Genomic DNA, 27,001 nt, shown 5'->3' on the forward strand with positions numbered 1-27,001 from the left:
GCCCACCAGGCTCCCTTGTCCCTGGGATTCTCCAGGCAAGAACACTGGAGTGGGGTGCCATTTCCTTCTCCAATGCATGAAAGTGAAAAGTGAAAGTGAAGTCGCTCCGTCGTGTCCGACTCTTAGCGATCCCATGGACTGCAGCCCACCAGGCTCCTCCATTCATGGGATTTTCCAGGCAAGAGTACTGGAGTGGGGTGCCATTGCCTTCTCCAGCTTTCAGTATCAGATCAGATCAGATCAGTCACTCAGTCATGTCCAACTCTTTGCCACCCCATGAATCTCAGCACAACAGGCCTCCCTGTCCATCACCAACTCCCAGAGTTCACTCAGACTCACGTCCATTGAGTCAGCGATGCCATCCAGCCATCTCATCCTCTGTCGTCCCCTTCTCCTCCTGCCCCCAATCCCTCCCAGCATCAGAGTCTTTTCCAATGAGTCAATTTTTTGCATGAGGTGGCCAAAGTACTGGAGTTTCAGCTTTAGCATCATTCCTTCCAAAGAAATCCCAGGGCTGATCTCCTTCAGAATGGACTGGTTGGATCTCCTTGCAGTCCAAGGGACTCTCAAGAGTCTTCTCCAACACCACAGTTCAAAAGCATCAATTCTTTGGCGCTCAGCCTTCTTCACAGTCCAACTCTCACATCCATACATGACCACAGGAAAACCATAGCCTTGACTAGACGAACCTTTGTTGGCAAAGTAATGTCTCTGCTTTTGAATATGCTATCTAGGTTGGTCATAACTTTCCTTCCAAGAAGTAAGCATCTTTTAATTTCATGGTTGCAGTCACCATCTGTAGTGATTTTGGAGCCCAGAAAAATAAAGTCTGACAGTTTCCACTGTTTCCCCATCTATTTCCCATGAAGTGGTGGGACCGGATGCCATGATCTTCGTTTTCTGAATGTTGAGCTTTAAGCCAACGTTTTCACTCTCCACTTTCACTTTCATCAAGAGGCTTTTGAGTTCCTCTTCACTTTCTGCCATAAGGGTGGTGTCATCTGCATATCTGAGTATAGAGCTTGCTTATTCATTCATGCACTCATTCATTTCCCTGGACGAGGGCATAGCAACCCACTCCAGTATTCTTGGCTGGAGGATTCCGTGGAGGGAAGAGCTGGCGGGCTCCAGTCCATGGGGTCGCAAAGAGTCGGACACGAATGAGCGACTAACACACACTCCATCACTTAAGCTTGACAAGGTGGTGCAAGGCTGAATCCCATGCCTGGGTGCTGCTTTGGGAAGCTGTAGAGACGGGCCAAGTGGATAAAGACCATCCCCGCTGGTGGAGAAGCCAGAACGGGAAAGATGAGAGGTTCAACGGGGAGTGGCCCTTCGGGCTGAAGGGGCCAGTAAGGCATGATCCGGGCGGGAGGCCTGGCGAACTGGGTGATATCTTCGGAGGCAGGAGTGGCGGAAGGACACCGTGCGAGGAGAGAGAAGCAGGCGCAGAACACAGCCACGCGAAGGGGCAGGGAGAAGCCGAGGGCCGTGCGTGTCCTAGGGTGAGCCGGCCCGCCAGAAACAGGACGCAGGGCCGAGGCTTGGCGGGCCAGGGCGGCGGAGGCGGAAGAGGAAGGAGAAGGGCGGAGCTTTGCGTGTCCGCTCTCACGAGCGAGTCAGGTCCGTCCCTGCCCGGGCGTTCTGCGGCCTCGCCCTTCGGGGCCCATCCTCACGGCAGGACGGGCGGAGGGCCATCCGTCTCCCTTCTCCACCTCCCACGTGTTCTGCACTCCCTCGGCTCTCCTCCTCAAAAAGGCGTAGTGCTTGAGGGCATGGGCCCTACAGTCAAGCCGCCTGGTCCAGACCCCTGCCCCTTTGCTTCTCAGCCAATGTGAACCTCCTCTGTGGCTTCCCTGGTGGCTCAGAGGGTAAAGCATCTGCCTGCCATGTGGGAGACCCGGGTTCGATCCCTGGGTCTGGAATATCCCCTGGAGAAGGAAATGGCAGCCCACTCCAGTATTCTTGCCTGGAGAATCCCATGGACGGAGGAGCCCGGTAGGCTACAGTCCACGGGGTCACAAAGAGTTGGATATGACTGAGCGACTTCACAAAATAGTGATAGCTATAGCACATACCTGTGTAGGATTTCTCTCTGCAGATGGGGAAGAAACTGAGGCACAGAGAGGCTTAGCGAATCTGTTGATAGTCACACAGTCACAGTGGGCTTCCCTGGTGGCTCGGACGCAAAGCATCTGCCTGCAGTGTGGGAGACCCAGGTTCGATCCCTGGGTTGAGAAGATCCCCTGAAGGAGGAAATGGCAACCTGCTCCAGTACTCTTGCCTGGAAAATACCATGGACAGAGGAGCCTGGTGGGCTGCAGTCCATGGGGTCGCAGAGTCGGACATGACTGAGCTGCTAACACCCCGTTAAGTAAGTTGTAGTCAGTAAGTCGTAGACCTGGGATTCAAATCTTGGCAGGTTGGCTGCAGAACCTCCCCCTAAACTGCCTCTCAGGCATAAAGGGTGACATGGGTTGGAAAACACTTAGCCCAGTGCTTGGGATACAGCTGTTAGTTATTATTAATACATGAAGGGCCAGCTATATATTCTGTGTAGGCATGGGGTTCAAAGATGAGTAGACTTTGGGTCCTGATCCTGAAGCACTCATAGTGTTGTCAGGAAGACACGTGGGGTGCCAAATCATCACGAAACCACACTATTACTGGGATGTGGCAAAAATACAAGAGCAAAGAGGAAGGGAAAATCAGGGAAGGATTCTCAGAGGCAGTGTTCTGTAACCATGGCCTTGGCTAAAATACAAACAAAAATCAATACCTTCCCCTTGCCCAAAAAATAAAAATTCAAAAACAACAAGAAAAAAAAGCTTCTTGGAGGAAGTTTATAATCCAAACATCCCAGCCCAGTGTTTGAGCATTTTAACCTCTGCTCCCCATCCGAGCTCACATCCCCATTCCAGACTCTTCTGTCAGCGTGAATCCCACGCCTGGCAGGCAGGCCTCCTCTCCTGCTCTGCATGGTTTTGCCTCCTTAACTTGCTTTGTGCACACGTTCCTGCTAATCAGAATGTCTTTCTCTCCTGAGCACGCAAATCCCTGCTCCACGAACCCTCTTCCATTGACCTCTGTGACCCCTCTCTCTGAGCTTAGAATCCGATCCCCTGCCCAACTGGCAGGACTCTGAACATATTTTTTAAACCCTTCTGAGGTCTCTATCTTTTTAGGTTATTCACAGGGCTCTACTTTCTATTTCTTCATATGAGATATCCCTGTATGTTCCAACTCCAGTTTCTTACATAAAATAGGTCTATAAATACCTGCTGAGAAGCTAATCACACTTACCGGGTGATCCAGGTTTTATTTTAAGCTCCTTAAGTAAATGTACTAAGAACTATGCAAAGACGCTGTAGGTGTGGCTGAGGCTCCTGGCATTCTGCTGGGATCCATTAGGTGATGCGAAGGCTTTTTTTTTTTTTTTAATAGAGTTAATGTTTATAACCCAGCAGAGGTGCATGGTGTCATGGAAAGGACACGACTATTAGTGTTAGAAGCACTTGGCTCAGCGGCAGCATATGTTCAGCTGTGCTGGGTGAGCCACTTAACCTCTCTGAGCTTCAGTTTCCACACTTGTAAATATCGGTGGATGTCAGAATGAAAGCATCCACCAAGGCGCTGAGATATGACTGCTGCCTGCTAAAGTAGGATGGCCGGCTGTCAGGCAAGATTTCAGAGTAGGTTCTTAAGATCCAAGCACATGAATCTTCTACCCTTTACTCTGCATCCCCTGACCCACATTAATGCAATGTGGTCGAGGAAGAATGACGGGAGGATTTTGTGAGATATTCGGAAGAAGGCCCTGGGATGCTGTGACCCAGCCACCCTTCACTGTGGGTTAGTTGCTCAGTTGTGTCCAACTCTGTGATCCCATGGAATGAAGCCCACCAGGCTCCTCTGTCCATGGGGATTCTCCAGGCAAGAACACTGGAGTGGGTTGCCATGCCCTTCTCCAGAGGATCTTCCCAACCCAGGGGTCGGACCCTAGTCTTCCACATTGCAGGCAGATTCTTTACCATTTGAGCCACCAGGGAGGCGCATTCATTATGACCTCTTAGGAAGCTTGAGATGCATCCTCAGGACTGTAGGGCTCAGAGTGGACAGGAAGAGCTGGGAAGCAGAAAATCCAGAGAGTAGGGTGGCGAGCTCTTGGGAGACACAGGGAAGGCAGGACTTTGGGAGGGCATTGAGCTCCCTGGTGACAGTGACAGGCTAAGGACGTGCAAGGGGTCAGTAACGACAGCCTAAGTGGGGGGAGACAAGTGACAGAAAGAGAGGAAATGTGTCTCCCCACCTCTGCAAGTGGGGAGCATGCAGCAGACCCAGGGGACTGGGGGGAGAAAGATCTGGGCATCATGAAGTCCAGAGTTTTACTTCTAGTCTGGAACCAGGCATTATACTCCTGGCTGGAGACTGTGTTTGAGACATGAAGGACTTTTTATTATCCAAGAGTGAGATGATGAGCTAAGCAGTCTGCCCCAGGCAGAGGTGAAGGGATGGTGGGAGAAAAAAATAAAGCTGTGATTTGGTTCTCCGACATACCGGTTGAGTGTGAGAATGCTAACAACAGCTGTTCCTAACTCTCTTGTCATGAGGGTCACATGAAGTGAGAGCCGGAGCAGTGCATTGTTCAGGATCGAGTTTACTGCACAAATGCAGGGGAGTTTATTGGTGTTATTTCTGGGGATAGACTGATAACTTATCGATGACACGATTTTTTTTTTTTTAAAGGAAACGTTGCACGTCGACTCTCGGATGACTCAGCAGACCATTCTTTCTGAAATTCTGGTGTCCTTGTAGTTAGTGAACAGGTGTGAGGTCTCTTTTTCAAACTCGAGTGCCTCACGGGTCAAAAGGATTTATGAACAGCCACGATGGGAAGGAAGCCTGTCAACCCACTTGCCTTCGTCCTCCTGGAGATGCAAGTGTGATCATTAAATAAAGACATCCCAAGCTGGTCTAAGTTAGGAGACAAGGATGTGGTGAGGAACTGGCTTCTGGCTACACACCCTCTCAGCCCAGCCAGGCTGGAGCCATCAGTGCAGACTCTGCAACCTTGCCTCACCTGGAGGCTGGTGCAGGGGATGGTCCACATCTTTCCCTTCCTCACTTCTTTCTGTTCCTGGCCTCCTTCGATGGTGGCCTCAAATGTAACCAATGACACGGAGACTCTGAGCATAGAAAGGGGTGGAGGGGGAGGTGGGGAGATGGAAGACAGACAAAAGATTCTTTATTAAAAAAACAGGTCCTTAAGAAATTAATTAGACCAAATAATCACCGAGTTGTCTGAGTCTCTATTTTACTTGGTGCATGCCGGGTCTGGTGGAAAATAAAAGGGGGGAATTTTAAATAATTTTGGAGTTATAACTGATGTAATTAGGTGCTCAGTGAACACTTAGCATCGAGCTGTGCTTATTAAAATTACTGTTTTAATCAGAACATTGGCGGAGAATCATTAATAATACAATGGCTTGATTCCCTGGAACTCTAATTAGACCTGGACTTTTAAGCACCTGAGCGTAATCTGGCTCCGTCTGGATACGCACGACGGGCGATGCATTATCATCTCGGGGCATGCGGGGTGGAGCATCAATACAGCTATTTCGTGACTGTCTGAATGCTTTATTTCAGAGTGTGAGAGCACGCTGAGGGGGTACCAATGCTGAAAGATGGAGACGGAAGTGGAGGGGGTCAGCCAGGGGCCCGGGGTTTGAGGTCCTCAGGAAGAAAGGCAGACAGGTACTTCTCCCACTGCTGCAGGCTGGACATGCCTCATACACTGTCCTGAAGAGGCACCACATCACAGAGCCAGGTAAAGGCCATTTCCTGGCATGCTCTGTCTCCACGATGGCCTGTTCCTCATTCAAACCAGACGTGCATCTGGAGGGGTACAGCTTTAGTCCCTGCCAAGCCACCGCACATCACAGTGCTAAGCAATGGTTCATAATGCACGGGTGTGCACTCATTTGTGTCCAGCTCTTTGCGACCCCATGGACTGTAGCCCACCGGCCTCCTCTGTCCATGGAATTTTCCAGGGAAGCATACTGGAGCAGGTTGCCATTTGCTACTCCAGTGGCTCTTCCTGACCCAGGGATCAAACCTACATTTCTTACATCTCCTGCATTGGCAGGCAGTTTCTTTAACACTGTGCCACATGGAAAGCCTCAACTGATGGTTTGCTAAGTGATAATCAAAAGTTAATCTGGTGCAGGACTGGGGCCACTTCTTCATTTTCCTGTCCAGCATTTTGTGTCACCCTGGAGAGAGATCAGAAGATGGGCTGAATTTCTCCAGAACCTTCTAACCCTTAGGAACCAGAGAAGGAGGGAGGCTGAGTGGATGGGTTCTGTCCCCTGAGACACTCAGCTGAGCTGGCGTTTCAGGAGAGGGATCCATCAAGGCTTCGCAAGCAGAGCGTTGGTTTTGCTACCCCTTCAGCTGGCGGCTCAGCAGATCAGCAACACTGACTTGGCCCGGAGTGGGGCCGAATCTTTGGATAGATGTCACAGGGGTGGCGGAAAGCAAAGGGTGGGCATGCTGTCCACCCTCCTGGAGCTTGCTAATTATGTTGAAGGACACAACAAAGGTGTGAAAAGAAGACTTAGGACACTTAAAAGGCAGATACGGAGAAGTGAAAATTAAGCTGGAGTCAGACAAGAGCTATGTGGAGTTAAGCAGTGATCCAAGTGTGATGGGAGGGGTCCAGGCCTTCTGCAGGAGGGCTGCGGGGGCCTGGCTTCATCTGCTGAGGGCCAAGGAGGCAGCCTCTCTGCGTCCCCATCAAGCATGCCTCTGGCTGCAACTAGAGGCCTTGAGACAACAGGTTTGAGCCCTCTGAGGCTCCCTTTCCTGGCCACCTCTAGCCAGTACAGCCCTTTTGTGCAATTTGGAAAAGGTGACCCCTCTAGGTGCATGGTTTGTTAAGATGAGTAAGGACTTGGTTTTGGCTCCCCTTGGCCTTCAGCCAAAGAACTGGCACTTTTGAACTATGGTGTTGGAGAAGACTCTTGAGAGTCCCTTGGACTGCAAGGAGATCAGATCAGTCCATCCTAAAGGAAGTGAACCCTGAAGTTGAAACTCCAGTACTTTGGCCAGCAGATGTGAAGAACTGACTCATTGGAAAAGACCTTGAGGCTGGGAAAGATTGAAGGTGGGAGGAGAAGGGGACGACAGAGGATGAGATGGTTGGATGCCATCACCGACTTGATGGACGTGAGTTTGAGCAAGCTTCGGGAGTTGCTGATGGACAGGGAAGCCTGGCATGCTGCGGTCCGTGGGGTCGCAAAGAGTTGGACACGACTGAGCGACTGGACTGAACTGGCCCTCAGCTTGCTGCACACAATCTGAGCCATCACATCCACCGGCCCTGATGCCCACAGGGCGCGTGCATGCTACGTGCTTCAGTCGTGTCCGACCTTTTGCGACCCTACAGACTGCAGCCCAGCAGGCTCCTCCGTCCATGGGATTCTCCAGGCAAGAACACTGGAGTAGGTTGCCATGGCTTCCTCCAGGGGATCTTCCAACCCGGCAATGGAACCTGCATCTCTTATGTCTCCTGCATTGGCAAGTGGGTTCTTTACTATTGGTGCCACCTGGAAAGCCCAAACAGGGCATCTCTAGTGAAACAGAAGGGGAAATGTGTAGTGTGGCTTGACCAGGTTTTACCCAGATGACCCACAGACAGAATAGTTTTGGATTCTAAACACTATCTCTTCTAAATTCTCTGGGGGGGCAGTCCAGAGAAGGTGAGAGTCAAGAGTGGGTTGAGGAGAAGAGAAGGCTCCATGGAGGTGGGTGGCGGTTCGCGGAGGGGGTGGGTGAAGTGTCCTGGGCAGACACCAACAGACAGAATGAGCTTTCGGGTGTGCTCTGGGGACAGCAAAGGACAGGATAAAGCACGTCCCTTTTGAGTGTCTTTTCTTTCCGATTCCTCAAGAGTAGCCATTTTGCATATGAATTAAACACAGTAAAACAGCTCCAGGCCTCCCTCAAGGAAGATTAGTCCAAAGCAAGAATCTTTCTATGAACCAGCAACGCAGGGAGGAAGGGCGATCTCCATCCCTGGGACCTCTAAGCAAGAATTCAAGGTCCCTGATGAGCGCAAGGCTGGTCTCAAGACCCCCTTCCAACTCCAAGCATGTCTTAGGGGAGGGAGCCTGGGAGGCTGTCATGGGAGAGGGGGGAGTAATCCCTGTGCTTTGGAAATAAATGGCTAGGCCTTAATTCAAGAATCTGGGTGCTTCTGAAAATAAAAAGGATACAGTGGATGATAGCCTCCCGACACACATACACACCCTCACTCTACACACACATACTCTTCAGTACAGACACTCATGAACACAAACACACATTCATACCCTTCACTCACACTCCACACCAGCACACGGACAGCACACACACTTCACACGTCCTCCCATCACATGCACACACACACATTCACGTCACACACACTCGTGACACACAGATGTCCCCATCACGCCTGTCACCCCCGCCCCAGCGCCTGCACACAACTGCGAGAAAGAAGAAAAGGGTCATCTGGAGCTGCCTCCCTCCGGCTTGTTGTGAAGAAGGATCAGGGCGCTCAGAGATTAAACAGAGCAGTTAAAAGTGACAAACAGACTTCTAAAAAGGACTAGGCTCTTAATGAAAACCATAATGAATGGAATGAATGGAGGGCCACACAGATATCACCCATAAGTGGCCATAAATATCGGGCCAACAGATGAGATCGTGGATACTGCAGTTTTGAAGCCCATCAAATGGCTGCTGTTAGAATTCATCAATAAATAACCCAGTCCAGACTCATATTCAAGGTCCTCTCATGCTCTGGAGAATTGACGCTGAGGCCAGAGAGACCTGGCTTTCAAATTCTCGTCTTGCCCCTTGACTAGCTTGGGTTATGCTGCTCGCTAGAGTCTCAGTTTCTTCATTTATGAAGTGTGGATGATTATCCCCTTAATGGGGATGTTGTGCAGATTAGATGAAGTTCTAGGCAGCGATAATAATTTATCAATATAGTGAACGATGAATGTTCACGGTTATCTCTTGTCCCCTCCCCTTTCAGCTTCCTGGGGTCAAGGAAAGCCTGCTGGCTGGTGGGAGCATAGGGAGAGAAGGAAAAAGAGGGGAAACAGAAGGGACAGGTAGAGCGGAGACCAAGGAGGAGACGGGCAGGGCGGAGAAGGGAAGGAAGAGAGACAGAAGGACAGCCAGACCCCCTGGAGGCCCCCCGCCGGCATCACCCACGGCGGGCAGCCATGCCTTCTCGGGTGAGGGTGCCCGAGGACCGGTTGTGGAGTAGCCGCCAATTATGGCCCACCCTTCCCATGAGTTCTCTTTAAGTCACAGCTTTATTGAGATATAATTCACATACCGTAATATTTACGCATGTAAAGGGTACAACTCAGTGGTTTTCAGGGTATTCAGAGTTTTGCATCCATAACCACGACCAATTTTAGGGCATTTCCCTCACCTTTCAAAAGAAAGCCTGTACCCACTGGCAGTCACTCTCCATTTTGCCCGCCCCTGCACCTCTCCAGCCCCAGGGAAGCACCAGTCAGCTCTCGGTCTCTATGGATTTGCCATTCTGGACATTTTACATCAATGAAGCAAGCAGCAGGAGGGTTTCTGTGGCTGGCTTTTTTTTTTTTTTTTTACTTAGTATTGTGTTTTCAAGGTTTGTTCCTGTTGTAGCTCCGCCATGGGATTTTCCAGGCAAGAGTACAGAAGTGGGGTGCCATTGCCTTCTCCAGTAGCATGTATTAGTAACTTCCTAAATTTCTCCGTCAAGGCCAAGTAGGTGGAAGAGCAGAGCTTCACACACACACAGAAGCCAGTGTCGTGATGGAAACTGTCCAACTGTCGCCCCAAGAAATCTCACTGGGTCAAGATTAGTTAGTAGTTACAGAATTAGAGGTGAGGCAGCTGGAGTCTAGTTTTTACCACCGAGGAATAACAGTGGAGAAAGGATACATTCTTCTGAGTGTGTATTTTTTTTTTTTTTTTGCACACACTATACCCTTTATACAAAGAAAGGAAAACAAAAGAGGATCCAAATGTAAGAGTCTCCTGTCTGCGGTTTTATGATTTAGATTTAATGTTAAGAGGCAAATGAGCGTCTCTTGGTATTCTGCCCATATGTCTCTCTCTTACCTCTTAAAAGTGACAATTCCCAGCTCTATTTTTACAGTGTAAAAGAATGACTCTCCTCTAATGGTTATCTGTCATTGTTTATGTTTCAAGTAATTTTAGACGTTCAGACTGTAGCCTTAGGATGCAGGGAAGAGACACCTTTGGGCCAAAGGCCCCCCTGAAGGAGGAGGGGCTTATTCACTGGACCGAAATGACAAAGCTATTCATTGGACTCGGGAAACGCCAATCACCCTTGTTCTATAAAGGATGTGAGATGTGTCCCTGAGGGGCAGGTTCTGAGAGACACAGGGTATCTATTCTGTCCACCTGGCTCCAGGGTGAAAACATTTAAAGACTAAATTGTTGGTGAAGCTTCAGTCTCTGTCCTGATGCCCACCATTATGTCATGGCCACTAGATGTTAGTCTAGGGCTACAGACTGGTTCCAAATAGGAAAAGGAGCACGTCAAGGCTGTATATTGTCACCCTGCTTATTTAACGTATATGCAGAGTCCATCATGAGAAATGCTGGACTGGGAGAAGCACAAGCTGGAATCAAGAGTGCCAGGAGAAATATCAATAACCTCAGATATGCAGATGACACCACCCTTATGGCAGAAAGTGAAGAGGAACTCAAAAGCCTCTTGATAAAAGTGAAAGAGGAGAGTGAAAAAGTTGGCTTAAAGCTCAACATTCAGAAAACTAAGATCATGGCATCTGGTCCCATCACTTCATGGCAAATAGATGGGGAAACAGTGGAAACAGTGGCAGACTTTATTTTGGGGGACTCTAAAATCACTGCAGATGGTGATTGTAGCCATGAAATTAAAAGACGCTTACTCCTTGGAAGGAAAGTTATGACCAACCTAGATAGCATATTGAAAAGTAGAGATATTACTTTGCCAACAAAGGTCTGTCTAGTCAAGGCTATGGTTTTTCCAGTGGTCATGTATGGATGTGAGAGTTGGACTGTGAAGAGGGCTGAGCGCCAAAGAATTGATGCTTTTGAACTGTGGTGTTGGAGAAGACTCTTGAGGGTCCCTTGGACTGCAAGGAGATCCAACCAGTCCATCCTAAAGGAGATCAGCCCTGGGTGTTCATTGGAAGGACTGATGCTGAAGCTGAAACTCCAATACTTTGGCTACCTCATGCGAAGAGTTGACTCATTGGAAAAGACTCTGATGCTTGGAGGGATTGGGGGCAGGAGGAGAAGGGGACAACGGAGGATGAGATGGCTGGATGGCATCACTGACTTGACAGACATGAGTTTGGGTAAACCCCGGTGATGGTCAGGGAGGCCTGGTGTGCTGCGATTCATGGGGTCGCAAAGAGTCGGGCACGACTGAGTGACTGAACTGAACTGAACTGAACTGAACAGGTTAAAAAAAAAAATTGAGTTTAATGCAAAATAGAACCAGGTATACCATGGACTAATATCTATGCTTCAGGAAAACCCACCAAAAGAGGGTTATGTGACGCCTTCTTGCTTTCCTAGAAATTGATTTAGCTTGAGCTCCAGGAAGAGGAAATTGTCCACAGCCAGGCTAAGACAGAGGCACAGACTACAGTGGCCTCAGTTGCCAGACACGGGGGTTGTGGTACGGCCACAGGCGGAAGCAGGGAAGAACTCTGAAATGAGGCGTGACTGTGAAGCCCAGGTACGACGGCTGGTGACTTCCTATCTGGGCTTTTCGGTGACCCGTATCCCCGGGGACCTCAGGGGAGACCCGTGTGTCACAGAATCAAACTCATGTTTAGAACTACATCCATCAGAAAACAGCAATCACGACACCAAAGAGTCTGTTGTATAGGCCCTATCTCGGGAAATAAAACGATACAGTGCTGCTGCTCTAAAAAGGTCAAGCGTTGTTTATTAACCATGCTCAAAGAATCTCATTAAATCTGGGGGCAGGAGAACAGTACTGACTAATATCATACATGTGACATGGTTTGCGTGGCGGTGGGGACTGCGCTGGGGCCAGATCCGCAGTCTAGATTTCCTGCGGCTGCTACTTGGAAACCCTGGGCTTGGCGGGCTGCTGCCCCATGCCCAGCACCTCTCTTCACTCCATGCAGCTGCAGGGAGGCACTGGTCACATTTACGCAGCCCTGGAGCTCCTTCTTGTCCTGGAATTTACTCCTCAGCCCATCCTTGGCAAATAGGTGAGCCCAGGTGAGGGAGATAGGAGTCCAGAGCAAGTCGGGGGGCTAGACTTTTCTCTATTAATCTGGGCATGCTCCAATTTGCACTAAGAGCGTACATTTGCATGTTGGATTCTGGAGGCCCCAACTGCAAGAGTATTAGATAAAATAAAATTAATTATTGTAATCCTCTGTGATCACATTCAAACCCAATATTCTCAGCTTGGCACACAGCATAGGTTTGTCTGCCCGCTTCCCTCCGTGCTTTCCTATTAAAACTATTTTCTCAAACACTGATTGAGTTCTGGCTGTATTATAGGCACTGGGAGGGTGTGGGGTACCTCGGACCTGTATCAGGCCCCCTGAGTAGCTTAGATCCTAATGAGGGAGGCACCAAATAGATATTCCCTCCAGGTATGTAGCTTTTACCATAAAGGTAGACAAACTCAGAGAGCTAAATTCATTCTGCCTGGGGTCAACTGAGAGCGTCTTGAGTTCTGATGGGGGCGTGAAGGTCAAGGCCTCAAGAAGGTGGCAGCAAGCAGATACTCTCATCTTTCTACAAGTTCAAAATACCTGCCTGGATCTTTCGTCCCTATTCTGCGTCCCCTCCTTCTAGGGAGGCTGTTCATGAAAGAGACAACTCCTTGAGAAGAGATGGCTCGAGGTTGAAGGAAGGCCCATGGCTCTGGGTAATTGCTGGGTGGGCCTGAGACAGTGCGTGTGGTCAGACAGCAGGATGCCAGCTTAGCCCGACTTCCTGCAGAAATCCGCTGGGCCTTGGCAGACAGTCTTGACATGGAGCCGTGGTGTGGTTCCTTCTGGCTTCTCCCTGAGCTGAGGCTTTCCCTGTGGTTCTGGAGATGGGATCAGTCATAAAATATGGGCCCTTCCTTTTCTTGGAGAAATCAGACTCCCCGCCCACCAGTCTTCAGTGGTCACTAGTTGATGAACTGCCCAGCACGGCCAGGGCCCATCTAGAATGTTCAAGAGCTTTTTCAAAGGCTCCTGCTTGCTGTGTGCCAGGCACTGTGTTCAGCGTTGTGCCTGCGTCACCTTATTTCACCCTGCCGCATCTGATAAAGTAGAGTGTATCCTTACAGACAATTTATCTAAGAGGAAACGGAAGGCTTGATAAGATGGGGTCGTCGGATGAGGGTCAATATAGCAAGGGGTGGGGTCAGGATTCCAGATGTGCTTAACATGGAGTCTGCCTTGCCCCCACACAGCTCAGTCTTTCAACCCCAAGAAGGTAGCACGGCGCGTGCTCGGAGGTTCCAGCACCCCTCTGCCTGCCTGGCCTTTCTGGGCGTCACAGGCTCCGCTTTCACTCTCTCCTCTGCTCCCCTCCCGTCCCTACCACCAGAGCACTCCTGGAAGGAAACTCAGGAGAAGGCAGGCAGGCACACCGTGTCCTGGACCCAGGGACAGGTGACCTTTCCAATTCAGCACCTTTATAAATCTTACCTAATGAAGTTAAGGGGAAAAAAGAATTAATGAATAAATGAAGGTTAAATCACTCCCTGCAGAAAATTGATGCTGACAGCGATGGCCAAGAAGAGAGCTTGGAAAGCAGGGAGCTGACTTGCCCAAGAGGCTTTTAAAATTCTTCTCTCCCAACCCCTGTTCAAGGGAGCTGGAACGCTGGCCAGTTCTGGGATGGGCATTGAAGGCTTTGGGAAGTCCAAGGCAGATGGCCTGAAGGTGATGGAGTCAGAAAGCCATACTCTACTTTGGACCATTTTTTGCAGAAGCGAATTTGCATATGATATAATATGGGTGCGTGCGCGTACACATACACACACAGGCATACTGTATATACAATTAGCTCCTGCAAGACCCAGAGCTCGGGTCTGCCTGGCTCATTTCTGGCCTTCTGGGACTCCTGTCAGCACGCACTTCTTAATCACCTTTATCTCCTCATCACCTCTACACTTGTCAGCATTTCCAACGACGAACCCCCAGGCCTGCCCATCTCAGCCCAGCTGGCTCAGAGGGGCTGTAGCTGAATGTGTAGCTGGCTTTAGGGATGAAGGAGAAAGAAAAGCTGAAAGGGCTGTGGACCACTGCATCCATCCAGGTCAGGAGCTCGCACACAGGGTGGCAGAAGTTGAAGGGAGATGGAGTGAAAACTGCAAAGGTCAAAGGACAGCCTCTGGGGTGAGGAACTGGGAGAGACTGTGCTGCTGCCTCACTGAGAGCTCTGGGGCAGGTCGCTTACTGGCTGACATCTGTGTGCAGCTCCACAGTGAAACCGAGATGGAGAAGGAGCCCCGCAGAAGAGAATCAGCAGCAGAAATCCTCCCTGGTGGGAGCAGCGAGCAGGAGCCATCCATAATTCTGGTTCTCCTTCCTCTCTGTGCCTGCTCACAGGTTTTTAAGACTCCGATCATGAAGACGGGGTGGCTCAGAGGGCCCGGGGCAGCTCGCCCATCCTAAGTGTGATGGGGCATGGGAGGCAGGAAGCCAGCGCTGGGTTGATGGAGGGGCAGGGAGGCTGAAGGTGGGCTGGAGCCGCGTGGTGGGCGGCGGGGAGCAGAGAGCTGATATGGAGCCAAGAGCCGGCTAGATCAACTAGTAAATAAAAGGTCACAGTGATTCTCCCCAGGCGCCCAGAGAGAAGCAGACAGAAAGCTCTGCTGATGGCAGGAGCTGACAACTGGCAAATGAGCCTCTGCAGTTATCTGTTCCCTTCCTTCTTCTTGTCTCATAAGACAGAGGCTAGAAATAGATGCAACTGGCAGATGACTGAAGGATGAAAAATGAGCAACATGTTAGTTGGAGTGGGGTTGGCGGTGGGGGGTGCTCAGGGGTAGAGGAGCAGAAAGCTCATGAGTGAAGCAGAGGGAAGGACAGGGCTTAGCTGGAGCTGCTTCCAGGGTCTGGCTCTTCCTCTGTCCCAGGCATGCTGCAGGGATTAGTCACTGAATCTTCTTAGCACCCTTACAATGCAGGTCTTACTCTTCTCCCCGCTTTTCAGAAGGTAAAACTGAGGCTTTAGGGAGGATAAGCCAGGCTCGACTGAAGAGCGGCAGAGCCGAGAATACAGGCCCACCTGCCTCCAAAAACAAGCTCTTTAGATTATCCCACAATGCTTCTGAACCCTCCCTTTTCTTGTCTTTTCCCCTCTTCCAAGACTTCAGCAACTGTTTATCGAGCACCTAGTAAGGGCCAAACACTGCAATATGTCTTTGGGAGACAGAAGCCGCCTGGACAGGCAAGGTCCCCGTCAGCAAGGAGTGCTGTTGGGATGACCAACTGAATGAACCGAACCGGCGCACTCCTTTCCCACAAACCTGCGTTGGGCAGAGGTTTCCCTGCCGCACAGCGGGAGGGGTGACTGTCCTGAGGGACGGGGCACTGGCCTGGCCACAGGGGGCTTCAGCAGTGGGCTCTGCCTGTGGCGGGCATCTTCCTTCTCACTGCGCATCTTTTGACTTGCTGCTCAGCTCCGAGGCCTGGCCAGGGGCCCCGCTGGTGGAGGAGGATCACAGAGAGCTGGGCATGGGCTTGTTTCCTCCCGGGCACCGTGTTCCAGCAGCAGGGTTGGGGAACCAGCGGTGCCTTCTCTCTAGGCTGAGGCTCCTCTTCTCTTGGCAAGAGGAGGTGGGGAGCGTCCACTGGAAGGCTGCCTGCCTGTGAGCTGTGGATATTCCGCGAGGACTGATGCCCTGAAACCCTTGCCTTCGGCTCCAACAACATCAGATTTAGGGGAACGGTCCCTGAACCTGCTGAATTCTTTCATGCCTCCATGCTTTCCTTCACTTGAGAAGCATTCCTTTTTTTTTTTTTTTTTTCAAAAAAATTGAAGCAGAGATGATTTACAATGTTGTGTTAAGAATCACGGGCTCAGTTGTAAAGAATCTGCCTGCAGTGTGGAAGAGGCAGGTTCGATTCCTGGGTTGTGAAGACTCCCTAGAGGAGGGCATGGCAACCCACTCCAGTATTCTTGCCTGGAGAATCCCAGTACAAGAATCCCAGTACAATCCCAGCTACAAGTCCGTAAGGTCGCAAAGAGTTGGACACAACTCAAGTGACTTAGCACTCATGCATATCAGTAAACACAACAAAGTGATTTTTCAGATTCTTTGGCTTTGGCTTTCACTCAGTGAACCCCTCTCCTTTCGTAATATACCTAGAATATCACCCCCTCCAGGAAGCCTTCCTTGACTCACCGGCTCTGTCGGGTAGCACCCTCTCACACCTCCCAGTGCTCTGCACACTGTATTGTAAATGTGGATGTGTGCGTGCATCCTGTATCTGTGATTTTGTGAGGGCGAGCTCTGTGCGCACAAGAAGCACGAGAGGCTGTTGATGAGTTACTCGGTGGGTGAATGGCTCACTAAGACATTGTTCTCAGCTCTGTCCACTTTCCCTTTTTCTAATCTTCCGTCTGCCTGGCTCTCCTCTCTGTCCATCTCCCTCTTCCATCATTAAACAAGACTTGATGGACAGACTGAACCCAGACTGCTTGGAAGCCACCAACGGCTGATGACATGGCCAGTTCTCCCTCCAGCTGGTGCAAATTTCAAACCCCAATCTGTAGGTGGTCTGGTAGGGAGTGGGGATAACCAGAAGCAGGAGAGAGGAAGGGAACTCTGGGCAGAGTGGTGAAGGCTCGGGGAATTGAACTGTGCGGCATGCAAACTATGAAGGAAGACTGTGGCTGAGACGCTGGGTCCCTGAGCGGGGCAGGTGAGATCAAAGGGCCAGCTGGAAAACCACAGCGAAGCCGGGCTCTGAAAACAGCAAGCCCGCCTGCAGGAGAGGGGGCATGACCACTTCCCCCCGCAGTGAGCACAGCAGAGCTTCCTGCCCAGTTGCAGGAAAAAGTCAGTGTAGAGACCTCTCCACAGCCCAGAACACAAAGTGATGCTATTTTCACCTCCCTTGTCTCCATGCACCCCCGTCTCACGTGCATACACACACGGATCACACACGCCGATCCGGGTCAGCCTCCAAGGGCTGTGCCCACAGCCACCGTCTGAAATACATTTACGGCTGCAGAAACACCCACAGGTCATGGCCGCGGGGAGCATTCCGATACATTTTATTGATGGGGAAACTGAGGCTCCAGTTGCCCTTAACTCAGAGGCACTCATGACAGTCTGTGATGAGTCCCTGGAGGCAGGATCCTAACTTCCCACTCCCCTGACACTCTGCCACACTCACCCCCCTGCTGCCTCTCCGACTCCCTAGCAGCTCAAAGTTGGCTTCTAAATGTTGTCCCTTAGGCCAGCTCCAGAGAGAAAACCTGTCAGACAGGCAGTACGTGTGAGCAAGCTGGGCAGAACTCATGGGTAGTGAAGCAACCCTCTCTCTGATATTTCTAGAAACTAGCTTAGGGGCTCATTTCCGGCTGGAGAGCTCAGAAACTTTTCTCTGGAGAAATCCACTAGTGATCAGCTTCCCGTGTCGGGGAAAGCCAGTGTTCTAGGAACCTCTGGATAAAAGGCCATCTCACAAGGGCAGCGGGACCCTGGTCCAGGCGGGAAGGAGCTCAGGCTGCCTACTGAGGGACCCCATGGAGTATGGGCTGGGCTCTCAGAACCCTAACTTGTGCTTCTTCCCAGGGGCTCACTGACTCCCCCTCACCCGTGCCCCTTCCCTCACACCCGGCCAATCTCTTGGCATTTCCAAATCTTCATCTTCACATCACAGCAACTGTTCCAGCTGCCAGCGGGTGGAAATAACTGACAAGGGCTCCTCTTGATGTGGCCCTCTTTTGTGTTGATCAAAACACCAAAACGAAATCAGGCTCTCCGCATCTGACTGAAGCCTAATTGGAAATCCAAAGCGGCACTAAATGTTACGGTCTAAATAAAACATGCTCGGTTACAGAAACTCCACGTGGGGAGTGTGAGAGGGCGCTCTGGTAGGGAGCTGAAACGTAGGTTGCAGGGTTCTGGGGCGTCGTGATGGGGCACCCCACATTTGGCTAGATGAGACAGACTCAAGATGGCAACACAGAAGGCTCTTGAGAGCCCAAGAACCCCTAGGTAGGGCCAGCAAGGCAGCCGATCGGTACCTGTTGCCTGGCTCACACTTGGAAGTGCAGCTAAAACGCTCGATCAGCTTTGTGCAATGTCTCTCACGCGTCTGCACCTGCCCTCCTCGCAAAGGTGTGCCTCTGCCAGACAGGCTGCATGGTAGAGAGCGCAGGGCAGTGCTGGCCTCACCCACTGGGCGCCTTGAACCGGGCTCCTAGGTGGTGAGGGGATGGCAGGCAGGGCAGTAGCTAGCTTGGCAAGCGCCTCTGCCCCGGCTCTGCCTCCTAGGAGTCCCGCGGGGGCCCGGCCTTGCTCTGGTCGCTGGACCCTGCCGCCCCTGACTTCCCCCCGTGTCACACGGGGCTGAGAATACCTGTCTTTCAAGGTTGCTGTAAGCGGCTGAGATGATGCTGGCGGAACACCCGGCCTGCCGGACAAACAGCAGCTTCCTGGGGCGGGTGCCCTCTCTCTTTCCTCTCTGACCGCCAGAGACATTTCCTGTGACTGGACACATCAGGCAGCAGGCCTCTATTGGTTTCTTTTTTATAAAACAAAACAGTGCCCTGCCCCAGGGTCCTTGGCGGGTGTCCAGGGAGGAGTCTTGAGTCTGGCCTGGTCTGGAGCCCTGAGAACTGCAGGTAGACTGGGAGCAGGCGGGGCGGGCCCACTGCAGCCGTGCGGCCACCAGGGGGCGCCATCCCAGGAGGACGCGGGACAAGGCTCGGCTTCACTCCGCGTCTGTTCCCAGGTCGGGGTGCGGGGTGCGGGGTGCGGGGGGCGGGGGACGCTGTCCTAGCTCTGCCCGCGGGCCAGCTCAGGGGCCCTGGGCAAATTACTTAGCCAGACTGAATCGCAGTTTTCTTATCTATTTAAAAAAAAAAGCAAAGACAATACTATTTATCCCAGGAGATTGTTGTATTAGCCAAGGTCATGTTTGCAAACTATCAGAAGAAAAACACGACCTAAATGTTAGATTTCAACACGTCTTAAATTAGGTAGAGCTGAGAGGCAAGGCAGGGTGGCCAAGTTTCTTTTCGAGGTGTGGCTGTGATGGGAGCTTGATTTGCAGAGCTTCACCTGGCGATTATACATGGGGCCACAACCTTAAAAGCATAATTACTGTTACTAACGTTTATTAAGCAGGTAATATGTGTCAGGTACTTTTCAGAGTGCTTTTTAATGTATGAATTCACTTCATTTAATATTTTTAATGTATTCATTCACTTCATTTAATCCTCAAGCAGTGTCATAATTATCCCCATTTTTAGTAGAGGCAAGTGAAGCAGAGAGGTGAAACAATTGGCCTAAGGTCACACAGCAGGGAGCCAGGAAGGTGGGCAGGCTGGCAGTCTCTAGAGCCCATGCGCTTCACGGTGGCCAGGAAACTGCCCATCGTCAGTCACTATCTACTTTTTTGCACTCTGGCTCGGTGGATACTTTGGTCTCAAGGTCTCAAAGGTCCCCTGTTCTCACCTATAAAAGGAAGGACTGCCCTTCACCAGACAGTCCCTGAAGCTCCCCCAGCTCTGGACTGCTAGGTCAGGGAGAGGGTCTGTCCTCTGAGCCCAAGCATGGAGGGACGAGGACAGGGCTCCCCATGGTCGGTATGAGTTACTTCAGTCACTGGGCATGCTGTATATCTCTGCGACAGTACTGCTCACTTTATATCGCAATTTATCTATACATCATTCTTCCCCACCAGAATGTAGCATCCCTGAGGTCAGGGATTATATTTTATTTATCCCTATACGAAAGCATACTGAACGGTGCTGTTGTTGCATTGTAAAGAACAGAAAGAAATCAAGAAGGTACCTATTTATAAGACCTTTTGCTGGAATATGACTTAGAAAGATTGCCCTGTCTATATCTGCATATGCAAATAACTTGCCAGCGGACAGCTCTATGCATTATACATGGTAGACACTTAATGGTCTGTTGAATGAATGAGTCTGTGTATGCAAATGAGATGCAAATCTTTCCTTATTTTAATTTGACCCTTGGGAACATCTTCAGGGACTCCCTTGGGCTTGGGTAGCTTTAATGTTTTTTAATTGAAAGTCTTTTTTTTTTTTTTTTTAACACAACCGATGTTCGGTCTGGTCTGTGCTGAGTGAAGCTGTTGCCAAGTTGGGAAAAGAATGCCGGGTTGGACCAGGTGAATTAGGATTAATTCTGGCTTTTCTGGTAACTCGGGGAATGATCTAGGAAGTGATTCCCCTCTCTGGCATCATTTTCCTCATCTTTAGTATATGGGGAGGAGTTCCTTCTGGGATTGAGGTATGGTGATTTCCCACCTCTCCATCCTAGGAACGTCATTCTGGGTCATCAGAAAGTCAGCATCTGGCAGTCCTACCTGGTGAGAGACATCACGTCCCCTGCCAAGGATTAGAGGAAGAGTCTCCAGCCTCTCTGCGCATTTAGAGAAATGAGCTTTTTTGGCACCGGTTCTCCCAGCCTGGGCATTGTGTTCAATCATTTCTTTCCAAACCAAAGGATTTTAAAATAAGAGGCTGGAGTTTTCTTTCTTAAATACAAGCCAAGCGCCTGATTAATAGGGTGGGTTTGTGATTCGCTTCCTTCATGTGAAAATATTTATTAAAAATGCTCCAATGAGAATATTAATAGCCAGGGAATCAGCTCCATGTCAGCCTCTTTGCTCCCTGACATTTGAAATAGGGGGAGAGAAAGAGGGGAAAAAAATCAAACCCGAGCCTGGGGTGGTCACTGGTCCCTGCGCCCCATCCTCCGGGAGGCAGGCTTTGCCCCTCCTTTGGGAAAGACGCTGAGATGTGTGCTTGGCTTCTGGGCCACGGTGAGGTCCTTAACTAGAAACATGTGTGCATCAAAGGCCTGGATTGAAAGTGACACATTTGAAAACACAAGTACGGCAGAAATTTGCTTATCCTCACTTTCCTAATCCGCAAACTCTGTAATTCTCCCCCAAAGTCCCCCAGGCTCTGCTCCAGCCCCTGCCTCCTCAGATTCCCTCCTTCCCCGGCTGCAGCCCAGGCCTCTCAGTCCGGGCAGAAGGGAGGTCTCCTGTTACTGGGACTCCAACCGCCTTGTAAAAATACACCTTGGCACGCTCTGCCTGCGCCCTGGGAAGCCTTATCGCCAGGACTAAACAAATGTGCACAATCAAAATAATAGTCTGAGATGTCAAAATAAATGAGCAGGGGCCATCTGGAAGGACGGCTCCGCACATTCTTTTCTGCTCCTTCTCCAAGTCGTTAGAGGCCTAGGGGCTTGGTCGTTCAGTGGCGTTGGCCACAGCTGACAGACGTAGTACCCTCACATCACAATAAGGCCCTTTGAAAATGCTTCTTATTTTTGGCCCTCAGTCCCGGTTTATAGTTGACATGCCCTCCTCCAAACCAAGGAAACCAACATTGATTCTCAGGTGAAGCTGGCTGGGGTGGCATGCTAGAGGCATTGGGTCTGCCCTCCAAGCCCTCTCCCCCACCATGCACGGGGTCTTAAACCGGTGCAAGGAGCTGAGGGGCATGGGTCTTTCCTATGCTTGAGACAATCAGAGAGGGGCGGCTTCATAATCTTTACAAAGAATTTTGATTTCTAGTAACTCCAGGCCAGAGTTCTCCTTGCCCCAACTCTCTGAAACGACCTAAGGTGGAGGTGGTGAGAAAGTCACTATCCGTTCATCCACGGTGAAGTCCCATGCCCCACCCTGCATGTGAAGGTGGGTCGCCCAGGAGAAGGGTCTTCTGAGTGGGCTGCCGCAGCTCTGCACAGGGAGACAGACCAGGACAGCCCTTGAAAATCACATGCCATCACCTGGGCAGTTTCCAGGTAGCATGATCCTATTCCTGATGGGTTCCTTCAAAGGCTTCCCAGAAGCAGTTTCAAGAGCCACCTTTGATGTAGGTCTCCTTTAGGGCTCAACACAACCTTCAGTCCATCAACAGCAAGCTTTAAAGCTACTGGCACTTTTCTGTGAGTTTAGGGAAACCAAACCAGTTCTGAGGACTCTGATCTTAGGTGTTGGGTTTAGCATAGGCTGAAATGGAAGCTGGCCTCATACTGGGGTCAGGATGGGTGAGCTGTGAGTCCTCACCCGTGTAGATGCTCTGTGGGTTCCTGAGACAGGAAACCATGTGTTTATCTTCCCCGTGCCTTGGGTCTCAAAGTGGGGTCATGGGCTACACGCGCCAGAGTCACGGGGAGACGGGCGGTAGAGAGGTGAGGAGGCAGGCGGAAGAAGGAACTGTAAGACTTCTAAGGTTAAGTCATAAAGAAGGCAGTAACAGTCCCACCTGTTAGGTAGTTAGAATAGCAAACAGGAGTCCAGAATGGCGGTGGCTAAAAGACAAGGAAGGGAAAAGCCCGCAAAAATGGAATAAAGGAAGGTCCGAAGACCGGAGTGAGGACCTCAGGTAGAACAAACAGCCCTCCTGGCTCGCCCAATTTACGCAGGGCAGGCCCAGAGGCCGTAGAAATCATATAAAAAGAGGAGCCAAAGGGCGGGGGTCTCTCTCTCTCTCCCATGCGCTGGCATGCTCCCCCTTCTCTTCTCTTCACGTCTTTGGGTTGGCACGCCCTCACGCCTCGAGGATGTATTTTCCTGCTCTTTTCTAAATAAAATTGAGCTGTAACACGGAGCTGTAACATGGATTTGTCTAAGAGCTATAACACGGTCTGTTCGAGACCTGAGAGCTATAACGGTCTGTCCGAGAGCTATGACATGCCGAGGACTCTAACGTCCGGTGCTTCAAATTTTTGTTGAGACGAGACAGAACCAAGGAGAATACACTCGCCTGACACACGTTACCTGGGGGAATATTCACTCTTGGAGCCCTGAGCGGCCATGCTCAGGAAGTCTGAGCACCTTGAGGCCGCCATGCTGTGAGGAAGCCCAAGGCGCAGGGGGAGGCCTCGTGGAAGCCACTGCAGCTGACAGCCCAGCTGGTTCCAGCTGCCATACGAGTGGGGGGACGTGGCTCCAGACCATGCTAGCCCTAGTCATCCAGTGACCCCAGCCCATTCACGTCTTCCCAGCTGAGGCGCCAGTCTGGATGCTGCAGAGAAGAGACAAGCAGCCTTTGGGGCACCTGCCCGAACGCCTGACTTAGTTTGTGAGCATGGTGGCTCCATCTATGGCAGTGAGCTGGAGATACAGTTCACTTCGTTGCAGAGGTCAGACATGGTACACCCCCGGGACAGCGCCTTTCTAGCCCACTGTCCTCACACGTGGCCACACAGGAGCCTGAGTCTTGGGAGATGACTGGGGCTCAGGGTCCCCCTCCCTTCTCTCCACAGATGCCTGGAATACTGGCCTCCTGGGCCTCACACGTGAGCCCAGAGCTGCCTCTGTCTGTATCAAGGGGAGCAGGACTGTTTAGTCTGCTGGGCACATTCCTGGATTTTAAAAATAAATACCAGATTGTGAGCAACTCAGCCGGATGCTGTCGTTCGACCAGGGCAGAGGTTTCTGAGGCGTCCCTTGGGATCGAGCAGCAAGAATGCCAGGTTGGAGGTGTTTGCCCGAGACTGGGATCTGTCTTAGCCGTAATTTACAGTGGAGATGCTTCTGGCCCTCCCTGGGGTCTCAGAAATTCGAATAACACCACTAATAACAGTGCTGTTGTTCAGCTGCTCAGTCGTGTCCGACTGTTTGCAACCCCATGGACCGCAGCATGCCAGGCCTTCCTGTTCATCACCAGCTCCTGGAACTTGCTCAAACTCATGTCCCCTGAGTTGGTGATGCCATCCAACCATCTCGTCCTCTGTCATCCCCTTCTCCTCCTGCCTTCAGTCTTTCCCAGCATCGGGGTCTTGTGATAATGATGATAATCATTGCCACTTATTGAAAGCACTGGCTGTGTGACTGAGCACTGAGGTCTCTCAAGCCTCACAACAGTCACCACTATTAGGCCCATTATACAGATGGGGAAAGTGAGGTGTCGAAAAGTGAAATCGCTTTCTTAAAGCCATATGTCTAGTTAGTGGCAACAGATGACGTGCAAGGTGGTCTGACGGCCATGCTCCTGCTATTAACCACTATGCTATCTGGTCTCTCCAGGTCTTGAAATAGCAGCATCCCATGCCCTCACCCACCCTAAACACACACACACACACACACACACACACACGTGCGTGCATGCACGCCCACACCCATCGCCAGCCTCTCTGCTGTTCCCAAGGCCTTTTCCAGCCTTCGCGGAGCCATTCTCCACTGTGACTCCCTTTTTCCATTTCACCCTTCGCTGGATCATTTTATGCCTCTATTCCCTCTGCTCATTCAAACTAATTAAAGTATAAAATAGAATAATTGCTTCCATCCCCATACTTCTTTCCCATCCACCCCGCGTACAGGGGGAGCTTCCCTTTCGGAGAGTGGCCAGCCTGACAAGCTGGGTGGAAACTGGGGCTATCAAGTTTCTTTTCATCTCGTGACTTAGGTTTTCACTTGGCTCACTGCCTGATTTTCCCTGAACCCGCAGTCTGACTCCCATTAGACACCGAGGATGTGGTAGCAACTTGTATCCCCTCCCACAACATCTGCTGGTTGATTCGCTGTCGAGGAAGCCGGGGCAGACTTTCTAAGGAAGGGCCGGGCAGCGTATCAGTGGAGCACCTGGGCAATTAGTAGGATTGGGGGAATCGGGTCCCAAACGGTCCCCTGGGACCGGCCGGCCTTGGATCTATTAACAGAACATTAACACCAACTTGTCAAAGGTCGTTAAGCAGTGGCACTAATGGCCCACCACTTCTTACTAGTCCTGTTTCTTAATTACATTTAATTAACTAAGAGAGAGAGAGAGAGAGAGAGAGAGAGGAAGCTTGCCTGAACACATGAGCCTATATTGGATTGTTCTGACTCTGTGGGGAGGGGAGACTCTCTAGGCAGGACTGGAGGTCAGGCACCTGGATCTACTCTCTTGCGGCATCAAGGATACAATAGGCACCATGATTTGGGGGAAGGGAAGGGAAACGGAGACAAAAGCTAGGGACCCGGGGAAGGGAGAGACGAGAAGAGGCTGCCCAGAGGTTTATTGTAAAGTGGGGTGATGGAAACCCCCATTCCCATCATGTCTTATAAAGTCTTAGGTCTTTCAGGGAACTCCAAAGCCTTAGATCATTGCCTCAAAACAGGAATCTGCTTACCCATGGTGGTGGTTTAGTCACTTCAGTCTTGTCTGACTTTTGCAACCCCATGGACTGTAGCCCTCCAGGCTCCTCCGGCCATGGGATTTCCCAAACAAGAATACTGGAGTGGGTTGCCATTTCCTTCTTCAGGGAATCTTCCCAACCCAGGGATCAAACCCGGGTCTCCTGCATTGCAGGCCGATTCTTTATCAACTGAGCCACCAGGGAAGCCCATAGCCACCATTCTATCCTCACTGCAGTGTTCATCCTTGGGGGACGAAGTTCATACGAGCACACACAGCCTCATAAAAAGCCTCCTTCAGAAAGTTCTTTTGGTCTAACCTCAAGATTGTTTCCTGTGCTTCTGAGGCTGTCTTCTGGAGATGGAAAAGAGTCCTGATCCCCAGACCTTAGACAAACTCTTTAATAGCCGAAAGAGACTCTACAGTCATATTTATTCTCTCCATCTTTCAAGCTGAGGACACTGAGTCCCTGGGAAGTCCAGGGTCTAGGTCACCCAGCTGGTTAAAGGGGGGCTGGGACGAGAACACAGGTCTCCTGGCCTGGCCTGAGGCCTGCTGGCAGCGCCGACTGCCACTCAGCTTCCTCCTAATCACCACCACGGTCGCCACCCTGGCATAGAGACCTCCCCGACTCACAGCTCACCTGATTCAAGATAGCCACAGGGCATTAAACCCAAACTCCTCCTATATCTGCTTAGTGTGACAGTTACTGCTGAGCAGCTCTGCTTTGGTGCAAACTGACAGGAGCTGGGCAGCAGACCCAGAAGACGAGACTGAAGGAGGGTTATTCAGAAATGAGCTGCAGACGCTCAGTTTAGTCAGAGCTGATGCTCTCAGAGGCAACATCAGATATTGTTTGGAGAGGTCATTATATTCCCTGAAGCCACTTATCAGCCTCCAGCCCTTTCCTTTGGTCACGTTTTGAATCCAATTTCAAAAAGCATCTCATTTGAGTGAAAGATATGAATCTCTGGACAGAGGAGCCTGGCAGGCTACATTGTCCATAGGGCTGCAAAGCGTCAGACGGGACTGAAGCGACCGAGCATTTAGCCCAGGGACGTGTCTCAGCATCGTCTCGGTCCCACCGAAGTCTCACTGGTCACTTCTGTTGGCTCTTTCTGCTTTTCCACTTCATGGGGCTCCGAGAACCCAAGAAAGAATTTTTATCCAGAGTTAGCTTGCTCCTCAGCCATACTTAACATCTTCTGAAATATTAATATCATGTCAATGTGGCTCTATTTCAGGGGTCCCCAACCTCTGGGGTCTAATGTCTGATGATCTGAGGTGGAGCTGGTGTAACCACAATAGCAATAAAGTGCATGATAAATGCAATGTCCTTGAATCATCCCGAAACCAACCCTGCCACCCCCCACTGCCGTCTACGGAAAAACTGTCTTCCATGAAATGGGTTCCTGGTGTCAAAAAAGGTGGGGGACCACAGGTCTACTTAATCCCTCTGACCATCCTTTTATGAACCTGCCTACAGGACCATCTATTCACCTATCCTTCTAAATCTGTAGATAATTCTGCAGAAGCATCCAGAATGGTGTTCATCAAATGATGACATGGTGTTACATTTCGGGGTGTTTGGTTTGGG

At 50.8% G+C, this 27,001-nt stretch overlaps 1 protein-coding gene across 4 annotated transcripts in view; it reads right to left on the reverse strand.

Moving 5' to 3' along the window:
* PLXNA2 (plexin A2) overlaps positions 1–27,001 on the reverse strand; it is a 238,425-nt gene that overhangs the window by 103,947 nt on the left and 107,477 nt on the right. The window lies entirely within an intron of this gene.

This window comes from Bos mutus, chromosome 16 (assembly GCF_027580195.1).
Source record: "Bos mutus isolate GX-2022 chromosome 16, NWIPB_WYAK_1.1, whole genome shotgun sequence".
Taxonomy (NCBI): Eukaryota; Metazoa; Chordata; class Mammalia; order Artiodactyla; family Bovidae; genus Bos; species Bos mutus.